The sequence below is a fragment of the Arachis hypogaea genome, chromosome 6, assembly GCF_003086295.3.
Source record: "Arachis hypogaea cultivar Tifrunner chromosome 6, arahy.Tifrunner.gnm2.J5K5, whole genome shotgun sequence".
Lineage (NCBI taxonomy): Eukaryota > Viridiplantae > Streptophyta > Magnoliopsida > Fabales > Fabaceae > Arachis > Arachis hypogaea.
The window spans coordinates 60530968-60543274 of record NC_092041.1 but is presented as its reverse complement, the minus strand read 5'-3'; the positions used below and the strand labels follow the sequence as shown (position 1 = coordinate 60543274).

General features: G+C 39.2%; 1 non-coding gene across 1 annotated transcript; it reads right to left on the bottom strand.

Moving 5' to 3' along the window:
- Nucleotides 1-5524: 5524 nt before the first annotated feature.
- LOC112700230 (small nucleolar RNA R71) lies at nt 5525-5628 on the bottom strand. Its single transcript, XR_003153143.1, has one exon. It is a non-coding gene; the product is annotated as a small nucleolar RNA R71 (small nucleolar RNA).
- Between the last annotated feature and the right edge of the window lie 6679 nt (nt 5629-12307).

Below are 12307 nucleotides of genomic sequence, written 5' to 3'. Positions count from 1 at the left end.
GCTCCAATGGCAAGGATTGGGATTCTTCTTCCATGGAAGTTGGAATTTGGTGCATTAAAGTCACCAAGCATCTTCCTTGCATTGTTGTTGGGTTCGGCCATTACTTCTTTTTTGAGATTCTCTGTAAGGTTTTATCTGGATTGTTGTGCTTTAGCTTCTCTTAGCTTCTTCAAAGTCCTTTTAGCTTCAGGATCTGCTTCAACAAGAATGTCCTTGTCCTTGCTCCTGCTCATATGAAAAAGAAGATGACAGAAAAGAAGAGGAATCCTCTATATCACAGTATAGAGATTTCTTTATGTGAGTAGAAGAAGAAAAGAATAGAAGAATGATGTAGAGAGAAGAGATGAAGAATTCAAACACAGAAAGGGAGAGAGGGTTCGAATTATAAGAAGAAGAGAAGAGTGTTAGTGATTAAATAAATAAATAGAAGAAGATGAGAGAGAGAGAGTTTTCAAATATTAACTAAAAGAGAATAAAAATATTTTTGTTTTTGTTTTAAAAATTAGTTAGTATTCGAGAATTAAGAAAAGGAATAAAATTAAAAGTTAAAATAATTAGTTAATTAAAAAGAATTTTGAAAAAGAAGTTAATGATTTTCAAAAATTAGAGAGAGAAAAGTAGTTAGGTGGTTTTGAAAAAGATAACAATTTTAAAATCAAACAAAAAATTAAGTAGTTAATTGAAAAAGATTTGAAAATCAATTTTGGAAAGTTAAGAAGTTAGAAAAGATTTGAAAAAGATATGTTTGAAAAGATATGATTGAAAGGATATGATTGAAATTTATTTTGAAAAAGATATGATTGAAAAGATATGTTTGAAAAGATATGATTGAAAAGCAAATTTTTGAAAAAGATTTGATTTTTTTAAAAATGATGACTTGACTAACAAGAAACTAAAATATATGATTCAAAAATTCAAATATTTAACCTTTCTTAACAAGAAAGTAACAAACTTGAAATTTTAGAATCAAAACATTAATTGTTAGCAAGATTTTTCGAAAATATGAAATAAAAATAAGAAAAAGATTTTGAAAATCAATTTTTAAAATTTTTGAAAAACAAAGGAAAAAATGAAAAAGATTTGATTTTGAAAAAGATTTTGAAAAGATAAAATTTTGAAACTGAAATCTTGACTTGACTAACAAGAAACAACTTATTTTAAAAATTTTTGACTAAGTCAACCCAAAAATTTCGAAATTTATGAGTGTAATAAGGAAAAGATAATTTTTTTATTTTTTAAATTTAATGAGGAAAGAGAAAAACCACAAAATGACTCAACACATAAGAATTTTAGATTAAAACAAATGATGCATGCAAGAACACTATGAATGTCAAGATGAACACCAAGAACATTTTGAAGATCATGATGAACATCAAGAACTTATTTTTGAAAAATTTTCAATAAAAGAAAAACATGCAAGACACCAAACTTAGAAATTTTTCATATTTAGACACTATGAATTCAAAAATGCATATGAAAAACAAGAAAAAACACAAAACAAGAAAATTTTAAGATCAAACAAGGAGAGTTATCAAGAACACCTTGAAGATCATGAAGAATACCATGCATGAGTTTTTGAAAATTTTTAGAAAAATTAAAACATGCAATTGACACTGATGAGCGGATAATTTATACGCTTTTTGGCATTGTTTTTAGTATGTTTTTGGTATGATATAGTTAGTTTTTAGTATATTTTTATTAGTTTTTAGTTAAAATTCACTTTTCTGGACTTTACTATGAGTTTGTGTGTTTTTCTGTGATTTCAGGTATTTTCTGGCTGAAATTGAGGGACCTGAGCAAAAATCTGATTCAGAGACTAAAAAGGACTGCAGATGCTGTTGGATTCTGACCTCCCTGCACTCGAAGTGGATTTTCTGGAGCTACAGAAGCCCAATTGGCGCGCTCTCAACGGCGTTGGAAAGTAGACATCCTGGGCTTTCCAGCAATATATGATAGTCCATACTTTGCCCAAGATTTGATGGCCCAAACCGGCGTTCAAAGTCACCCTCAGAAATCCCAGCGTTAAACGCCGGAACTGGCACCCAAATGGGAGTTAAACGCCCAAACTGGCACTAAAGCTGGCGTTTAACTCCAAGAAGAGTCTCTGCACGAAATTTCTTCATTGCTCAGCCCAAGCACACACCAAGTGGGCCCGGAAGTGGATTTTTATGTCTTTTACTCATCTCTGTACACCCTAGGCTACTAGTTTTCTATAAGTAGGACCTTTTACTATTGTATTCTCATCTTTTGATCTTGAGATCTTTTGATCATGTTTTTATGATTGAACCCTCTTTGGGAGGCTGGCCATTCGGCCATGCCTAGACCTTGTTCTTATGTATTTTCAACGGTGGAGCTTCTACACACCATAGATTAAGGTGTGGAGCTCTGCTGTACCTCGAGTATTAATGCAATTACTATTGTTCTTCCATTCAATTCCGCTTGTTCTTGTTCTAAGATATCACTTGTTCTTCAACTTGATGAATGTGATGATCCGTGACACTCATCATCATTCTCACCTATGAACGTGTGACTGACAACCACCTCCGTTCTACCTTCGATTGGGTGAATATCTCTTGGATTCCTGATTGCACGATGCATGGTTGATCGCCTGATAACCGAGTGCTCGTCTGACAAACGAGCCAACCATTCCGTGAGATCAGAGTCTTCGTGGTATAGGCAAGAACTGATGGCAGCATTCAAGAGAATCCGGAAGGTCTAACCTTGTCTGTGGTATTCTGAGTAGGATTCAATGATTGAATGACTGTGACGTGCTTCAAACTCCTAGCAGGCGGGGCATTAGTGACAGACGCAAAAGAATCGATGGATTCTATTCCGGCCTGACCGAGAACCGACAGATGATTATCCATGCTGTGACAGAGCATAGGCAACGTAGTCACTGAGAGGATGGGAGGTAGCCATTGACAACGGTGAAACCCTACATGAGCTTGCCATGGAAAGGAGTAAGAAGGATTGGATGAAGACAGTAGGAAAGCAGAGAGACGGAAGGGAAGGCATCTTCATGCGCTTATCTGAAGTTCCTACCAATGAATTACATAAGTACCTCTATCTTTATCTTTATGTTTATTTTCGTTCATCACCATATCCAATTGGTCTGCCTGACTAAGATTTACAAGATGACCATAGCTTGCTTCATACTAACAATCTCCGTGGGATCGACCCTTACTCGCGTAAGGTTTATTACTTGGGCGACCCAGTGCACTTGCTGGTTAGTTGTGCGAAGTTGTGTAATGCCATGGTACTGAGCTACCAAGTTTTTGGGGTTCATGACCGGGGATTATGAGAGTTGTGAAAAGTATTGTTCACAATTTCGCGCACCAAGTTTTTGGCGCCGTTGCCGGGGATTGTTCAGTTTGGACAACTGACGGTTCATCTTGTTGCTTAGATTAGGTATTTATTTTTTTCGAAATTCTTGAAGATGAATTCTAGAGTTTCATGATGATTTGTTGAAGTCTGGCTGGCTGAGAAGCCATGTCTAATCTCATTGGACCGAGGTTTCAACTTATCATCACAAGAGCTTGTTGATCTTTATCAATCTTGCTTTTGGAGCAGTGATCTGCTAAGGCTTGGCTGGCCATTGGCCATGTCTAGTGTTTTGGACCGAAGCTTTCTTTGAGAGCTTGGCTGGCTTTGAAGCCATGTCTAATTCCTGGACCGGAGTCTTAGACTAGCATTGCACTGATTCCTGGAATTCTCATTGAGAATTTTGATACCTTTTTCCACTTAATTTTCGAAAAACACAAAAAAAAAATCAAAAAAAAAAATCATAAAATCCAAAAATTTCTTGTTTGAGTCTAGTGTCTCATCTTAAGTTTGGTGTCAATTGCATGCATTCATTCATGTGTCTGAAGAATCTTCAAGTAATTCTTGATGATTTTCGTGCTCTGATCTTTGAATTCTATTGACTTGAGTGTTTTGTGTGTCTCATATGCATTTTCATTTTGTTAGTGTCAGTAGTACACAAACTGCTAAGTTTGGTGTCTTGCATGCATTGTTATTTAATTCTTGTTGCATTTTGATTTGTTCTTATTATTAAAAATCCAAAAATATTTTTAGTTTGTGTCTTCTCAAGTCAATCATACAGAGAATTGAAGATTCAGAACATACAGCAGAGAAATTGCACAGAAAAAGCTGGGCGTTCAAAACGCCCAGTGAAGAAGGACAGACTGGCATTTAAACGCCAGCCAGGGTACCTGGTTGGGCGTTTAACGCCCAAAAAGGTATAGTTTTGGGCGTTAAACGCCAGAATGTGCACCATTCTGGGCGTTTAACGCCAGGATGGCACAAGGGGGAAGATTCTGTTTTTCAATGCAATTTTTTTCAGGTTTTCAAAGTTTTTCAAAATCAAATCTTTTTCAAATCATATCTTTTCAATCAAATCTCTTTCAAATTCAATTTCTTTCTATTTTCAAAAATACTTACTATCAATTAATGATTTGATTCAACATTTCAAGTATGTTGCCTTTTCTGTTGAGAAAGGTTTAATGTTCGAATCATATCTTTTCTTGTTAGTCAAGTTTTTAATTTTGTTCAAAATCAAATCTTTTTAAAATGTTTTTTCAAATCATATCTTCTCAATCACATCTTTTTTAAAACCAATCATATTTTCTTAACCACATCTTTTTCAAAATAATTTTCAATCAAATCTCTTTGATTTCTAATTTCAAAATCTTTTTCAAAAATCACTTTATTTCTTTCCCACTCTCATTTTCGAAAATTAAGTAATGTTTTTCAAAAATGTTTTCAATTTTTTTACTTAATTTTCGAAAATCACTTCCCTTCTTCTCACATCCTTCTATTTATGGACTAACACTATTCCTTAATGCAAAATTCGAACTCCATCTCCTGTGATAAGTTCGAATTTTCTACTTCTGTCTTCTACTCTTCTTTTCCTCTGACACCTCAAGGAATCTCTATACTGTGATATAGAGGATTCCACATTTCTTGTTCTCTTCTCTCTCATATGAGCAGGAGCAAAGACAAAGGCATTCTTGTTGAGGCTGATTCTGAACCTGAAAGGACCTTGAAGAGAAAGCTGAGAGAAGCCAAAGCACAACTCTCTTTAGAGGACCTGAACGAATTCTTCAAAGAAGAAAAACACATGGCAGCCGAAAACAACAACAATGCCAACAATGCAAGGAAGGTGCTGGGTGACTTTACTGCACCTACTCCCGACTTTTATGGGAGAAGCATCTCTATCCCTGCCATTGGAGCAAACAACTTTGAGCTTAAGCCTCAATTAGTTTCTCTAATGCAACAGAATTGCAAGTTCCATGGACTTCCATTGGAAGATCCTCATCAGTTTTTGGCTGAGTTCTCGCAAATCTGTGACACTGTCAAGGCTAATGGGGTTGACCCTGAGGTCTACAGACTTATGCTATTCCCTTTTGCTGTAAGAGACAGAGCTAGGACATGGTTGGACTCACAACCTAAAGAAAGCCTGGACTCTTGGGAAAAGCTAGTCAATGCCTTCTTGGCAAAGTTCTTTCCACCTCAAAAATTGAGTAAGCTTAGAGTGGAAGTCCAAACCTTCAGACAGAAGGAAGGAGAATCCCTCTATGAAGCTTGGGAAAGATACAAACAATTAATCAGAAAATGTCCATCTAACATGCTTTCTGAATGGAGCATCATAGGAATTTTCTATGATGGTCTCTCTGAACTGTCCAAGATGTCCTTGGATAGCTCTGCTGGAGGCTCTCTTCATCTGAAGAAGACGCCTACTGAAGCTCAAGAACTGATTGAAATGGTTGCAAATAACCAATTCATGTACACTTCTGAAAGGAATCCTGTGAACAATGGGACTAGTCAGAAGAAAGGAGTTCTTGAGATTGACACTCTGAACGCCATATTGGCACAAAAGAAAATATTGACCCAACAAGTCAATATGATTTCTCAAAGTCTGTCTGGAATGCAAAATGCACCAAGCAGTACTAAGGAAGCTTCATCTGAGGAAGAAGCTTATGATCCTGAGAATCCTTCAATGGAAGAGGTGAATTACATGGGAGAACCCTATGGAAACACCTATAATCCTTCATGGAGAAATCATCCAAATTTTTCATGGAAGGATCAACAGAGACCTCAACAAGGTTTCAACAATAATAATGGTGGAAGAAACAGGTTTAGCAATAGCAAGCCTTTTCCATCATCTTCTCAGCAACAGACAGAGAGTTCTAAGCAGAATACCTCTGACTTAGCAACCATGGTCTCTGATCTGATCAAAACCACTCAAAGTTTCATGACTGAAACAAGGTCCTCTATTAGAAATTTGGAAGGACAAGTGGGTCAGCTGAGCAAGAAGATTACTGAACTCCCTCCTAGTACTCTCCCAAGCAATACAGAAGAAAATCCAAAAGGAGAGTGCAAGGCCATCAACATGGCCGAATTTTGGGAAGGAGAAGAGGCAGTGAACACCACTGAGGAAGGCCTCACTGGGCGTCCACTGGCCTCCAATGAGTTCCCCAATGAGGAACCATGGGAATCTGAGGCTCAAAATGAGACCATAGAGATTCCATTAGACTTACTTCTGCCATTCATGAGCTCTGATGAGTATTCTTCCTCTGAAGAGGATGAGCATGTCACTGAAGAGCAAGTTGCTAAGTATCTTGGAGCAATCATGAAGCTAAATGGCAAGTTATTTGGAAATGAGACTTGGGAGGATGAACCCCCTTTGCTCACCAAGGAATTGGATGACTTGTCTAGGCAGAAACTGCCTCAAAAGAGACAGGATCCTGGGAAGTTTTCAATACCTTGTACCATAGGCACCATGACCTTCAAGAAGGCCTTGTGTGACTTAGGGTCAAGTGTAAACCTCATGCCTCTCTCTGTAATGGAGAAGTTAGGGATCTCTGAGGTGCAAGCTGCAAAAATCTCACTAGAGATGGCAGACAATTCAAGAAAACAAGCCCATGGACTTGTAGAGGATGTTCTGGTTAAAGTTGAAGATCATTACATCCCTACTAACTTCATAGTCCTAGAGACTGGGAAGTGCATGGATGAATCCATCATCCTTGGCAGACCCTTCCTAGCCACAGCAAAGGCTGTAATTGATGTTGATAGAGGAGAATTGATCATTCAAGTGAATGAAGAATCCTTGGTGTTTAAGGCTCAAGGATATCCCTCTGTCATCATGGAGAGGAAACATGAAGAGCTTCTCTCAAAGCAGAGCCAAACAAAGCCCCCACAGTCAAACTCTAAGTTTGGTGTTGGGAGGCCACAACCAAACTCTAAGTTTGGTGTTGAACCCCCACATTCAAACTCTAAGTTTGGTGTTGGGAGGTTCCAACATGGCTCTGAGTATTTCTGAGGCTCCATGAGAGTCCTCTGTCAAGCAAATGACATTAAAAAAGCGCTTGTTGGGAGGCAACCCAATGTTATATTTTAACTATTTTCTTTTGTTATTTTATGTCTTTTGTAGGTTGATGATCATGAGAAGTCACAAAATCAATGAAAAAAGCAAAAACAGAATGAAAAACAGGAAGAAAAACAGCACACCCTGGAGGACGCACCTACTGGCGTTTAAACGCCAGTAAGGTTAGCAGATGGGCGTTTAACGCCCAGTCTGGCACCATTCTGGGCGTTTAACGCCAGAAAGGGGCACCAGACTGGCGTTAAACGCCAGAAAGGGGCAAGAAGCTGGTGTTAAACGCCAGAAATGGGCACCAGCCCGGCGTTTAACGCCAGAATTGGCACAAAACGAGATTTTGCTTGCTATTTGGTGCAGGGATGACTTTTCCTTGACACCTCAGGATCTGTGGACCCCACAGGATCCCCACCTACCCTACCACTCTCTCTCATCTTCACCCATTCACCAATCACCTCAACACCTCTTCCCCAAAAACCCTTCACCTGTCAAATCCCATCTTTTTCTTCACCACTCACATCCATCCTTCATAAAACCCCACCTACCTCACCATTCAAATTCAAACCACTTCCCCTCCCAAACCCACCCTCAAATGGCCGAACCCTCCCCTCCCCCTCTCCTATTTAAACCCTCCTTCACTCCTTCATTTTCACACAACATACACACCACTTCTCCCCTTCTTGGCCGAAAATTAAAAGCCATTCCCTTTCCCCTCATTTCTTCTTCTTCTACTCTCTTCTTTCTTCTTTTGCTCGAGGACGAGCAAACATTTTAAGTTTGGTGTGGTAAAAGCATTGCTTTTTATTTTTCCATAACCATTTATGGCATCCAAGGCCGGAGAAACCTCTAGAAAGAGGAAAGGGAAGGCAAAAGCTTCCACCTCCGAGTCATGGGAGATGGAGAGATTCATCTCAAGGGTGCATCAAGACCATTTCTATGAAGTTGTGGCCTTGAAGAAGGTGATCCCCGAGGTCCCTTTTTCACTCAAAAAGGGTGAATATCCGGAGATCCGACATGAGTTCCGGAGAAGAGGTTGGGAAGTTCTTACCAACCCCATTCAACAAGTCGGAATCTTGATGGTTCAAGAATTCTATGCCAATGCATGGATCACCAAGAACCATGACCAAAGTGTAAACCCGAATCCAAAGAATTATCTTACTATGGTTCGGGGGAAATACTTGGATTTTAGTCCGGAAAGTGTGAGGGTGGCGTTCAACTTGCCTATGATGCAAGGAGATGAACATCCTTACACTAGAAGGGTCAACTTTGATCAAAGGTTGGACCAAGTCCTCATAGTCATATGTGAAGAGGGCGCCCAATGGAAGAGAGACTCAAGAGGAAAGCCGGTTCAATTGAGAAGGCATGACCTCAAACCCGTGGCTAGAGGATGGTTGGAGTTCATCCAACGCTCAATCATTCCCACTAGCAACCGGTCTGAAGTTACCATAGACCGGGCTATCATGATTCATAGCATCATGATTGGAGAAGAAATAGAAGTTCATGAGGTTATAGCCCAAGATCTCTATAAGGTGGCGGACAAGTCCTCTACCTTAGCAAGGTTAGCCTTCCCTCATCTCATTTGTCACCTCTGTTATTCAGTTGGAGTTGACATAGAGGGAGACATCCCCATTGATGAGGACAAACCCATCACTAAGAAGAGGATGGAGCACACAAGAGACCCCACTCATCATGAGATCCCTGAGATTCCTCAAGGGATGCACTTTCCTCCACAAAACTATTGGGAGCAACTGAACACCTCCCTAGGAGAATTGAGTTCCAACATGGAACAACTAAGGGTGGAGCACCAAGAACACTCCATCATCCTCCATGAAATTAGAGAAGATCAAAGAATCATGAGGGAGGAGCAACAAAGACAAGGAAGATATATTGAGGAGCTCAAGCACTCCATAGGATCTTCAAGAGGAAGAAAGAGCCGCCATCACTAAGGTGGACCCGTTCCTTGATTTCCTTGTTCTTTATTCTTCTGTTTTTCGAATTTTATGTGCTTATGTTTATCCATGTTTGTGTCTTGTGATCATTAGTGTCTTAGTATCTATGCCTTAAAGTTATGAATGTCCTATGAATCCATCACCTTTCTTGAATACAAACGTGCTTAATTGAAAAGGAAAGAATTGCATGAATTTTGAATTTTATAACAGTTTAATTATTTTGATGTGGTGGCAATATTTTTGTTTTCTGAATGTATGCTTAAACAGTGCATATGTATCTTGAATTTGTGATTCATGAATGTTGGCTCTTGAAAGAATGATGAAAAAGGAGACATGTTACTGAGGATCTGAAAAATCATAAAAAATGATTCTTGAAGCAAGAAAAAAGCAATGAAAAAAAATTTCGAAAAAAAAAAGAGAAAAAAGAAAAGAGAAATAAAGTTGTGATCCAAGGCAATAAGAGTGTGCTTAAGAACCCTGGACACCTCTAGTTGGGGACTCTAGCAAAGCTGAGTCACAATCTGAAAAGGTTCACCCAATTATGTGTCTGTGGCATGTATGTATCCGGTGGTAATACTGGAAGACAGAGTGCTTTGGGCCACAGCCAAGACTCAATAAGTAGCTATGTTCAAGAATCATCACACTCTACTAGGAGAATCAATATCACTATCTGGATTCTAAGTTCCTAAAGAAGCCAATCATTCTGAATTTCAAAGGATAGAGTGAGATGCCAAAACTATTCAGAGGCAAAAAGCTAAAAGCCCCGCTCATCTAATTAATACTGATCTTCACAGATATTTTTGGAATTCATTGCATATTCTCTTCTTTTTATCTTATTTGATTTTCAGTTGCTTGAGGACAAGCAACAATTTAAGTTTGGTGTTGTGATGAGCGGATAATTTATACGCTTTTTGGCATTGTTTTTAGTATGTTTTTGGTATGATATAGTTAGTTTTTAGTATATTTTTATTAGTTTTTAGTTAAAATTCACTTTTCTAGACTTTACTATGAGTTTGTGTGTTTTTCTGTGATTTCAGGTATTTTCTGGCTGAAATTGAGGGACCTGAGCAAAAATCTGATTCAGAGACTAAAAAGGACTGCAGATGCTGTTGGATTCTGACCTCCATGCACTCGAAGTAGATTTTCTGGAGCTACAGAAGCCCAATTTGCGCGCTCTTAACGGCGTTGGAAAGTAGACATCCTGGGCTTTCCAGCAATATATGATAGTTCATACTTTGCCCAAGATTTGATGGCCCAAACCGGCGTTCAAAGTCACCCTCAGAAATCCCAGCGTTAAACGCCGGAACTAGCACCCAAATGGGAGTTAAACGCCCAAACTGGCACTAAAGCTGGCGTTTAACTCCAAGAAGAGTCTCTGCACGAAATTTCTTCATTGCTCAGCCCAAGCACACACCAAGTGGGCCCGGAAGTGGATTTTTATGTCTTTTACTCATCTCTGTACACCCTAGGCTACTAGTTTTCTATAAGTAGGACCTTTTACTATTGTATTCTCATCTTTTGATCTTGAGATCTTTTGATCATGTTTTTATGATTGAACCCTCTTTGGGAGGCTGGCCATTCGGCCATGCCTAGACCTTGTTCTTATGTATTTTCAACGGTGGAGCTTCTACACACCATAGATTAAGGTGTGGAGCTCTGCTGTACCTCGAGTATTAATGCAATTACTATTGTTCTTCCATTCAATTCCGCTTGTTCTTGTTCTAATATATCACTTGTTCTCCAACTTGATGAATGTGATGATCCGTGACACTCATCATCATTCTCACCTATGAACGTGTGACTGACAACCACCTCCGTTCTACCTTCGATTGGGTGAATATCTCTTGGATTCCTGATTGCACGATGCATGGTTGATCGCCTGACAACCGAGTGCTCGTCTGACAAACGAGCCAACCATTCCGTGAGATCAGAGTCTTCGTGGTATAGGCAAGAACTGATGGCAGCATTCAAGAGAATTCGGAAGGTCTAACCTTGTCTGTGGTATTCTGAGTAGGATTCAATGATTGAATGACTGTGACGTGCTTCAAACTCCTAGCAGGCGGGGCGTTAGTGACAGACGCAAAAGAATCGATGGATTCTATTCCGGCCTGACCGAGAACCGACAGATGATTATCCATGCTGTGACAGAGCATAGGCAACGTAGTCACTGAGAGGATGGGAGGTAGCCATTGACAACGGTGAAACCCTACATGAGCTTGCCATGGAAAGGAGTAAGAAGGATTGGATGAAGACAGTAGGAAAGCAGAGAGACGGAAGGGAAGGCATCTTTATGCGCTTATCTGAAGTTCCTACCAATGAATTACATAAGTACCTCTATCTTTATCTTTATGTTTATTTTCGTTCATCACCATATCCAATTGAGTCTGCCTGACTAAGATTTACAAGATGACCATAGCTTGCTTCATACTAACAATCTCCGTGGGATCGACCCTTACTCGCGTAAGGTTTATTACTTGGACGACCCAGTGCACTTGCTGGTTAGTTGTGCGAAGTTGTGTAATGCCATGGTACTGAGCTACCAAGTTTTTGGGGTTCATGACCGGGGATTATGAGAGTTGTGAAAAGTATTGTTCACAATTTCGCGCACCAGACACCAAACTCAAAACTTGACTCTAGACTCAAACAAGAAACACAAAATTTTTTGGTTTTATGATTTTATTAATTTTTTGTATTTTTTTTTTCCGAAAATAAACATAAAAAGCTGAAAGATAAAATAAAATTACCCAATCTAAGCAACAAAATGAACCGTCAGTTGTCCAAACTCGAACAATCCTCAGCAACGGCGCCAAAAACTTGGTGCACAAAATTGTGATCTCAATGGTGCCAACAACTTGGTACGCACAATTGTAATCTCAACTCTTTTTCACAACTTCGCACAACTAACCAGCAGGATCACTGGGTCGTCCAAGTAATAAACCTTACGTGAGTAAGGGTCGACCCACGGAGATTGTCGGCTTGA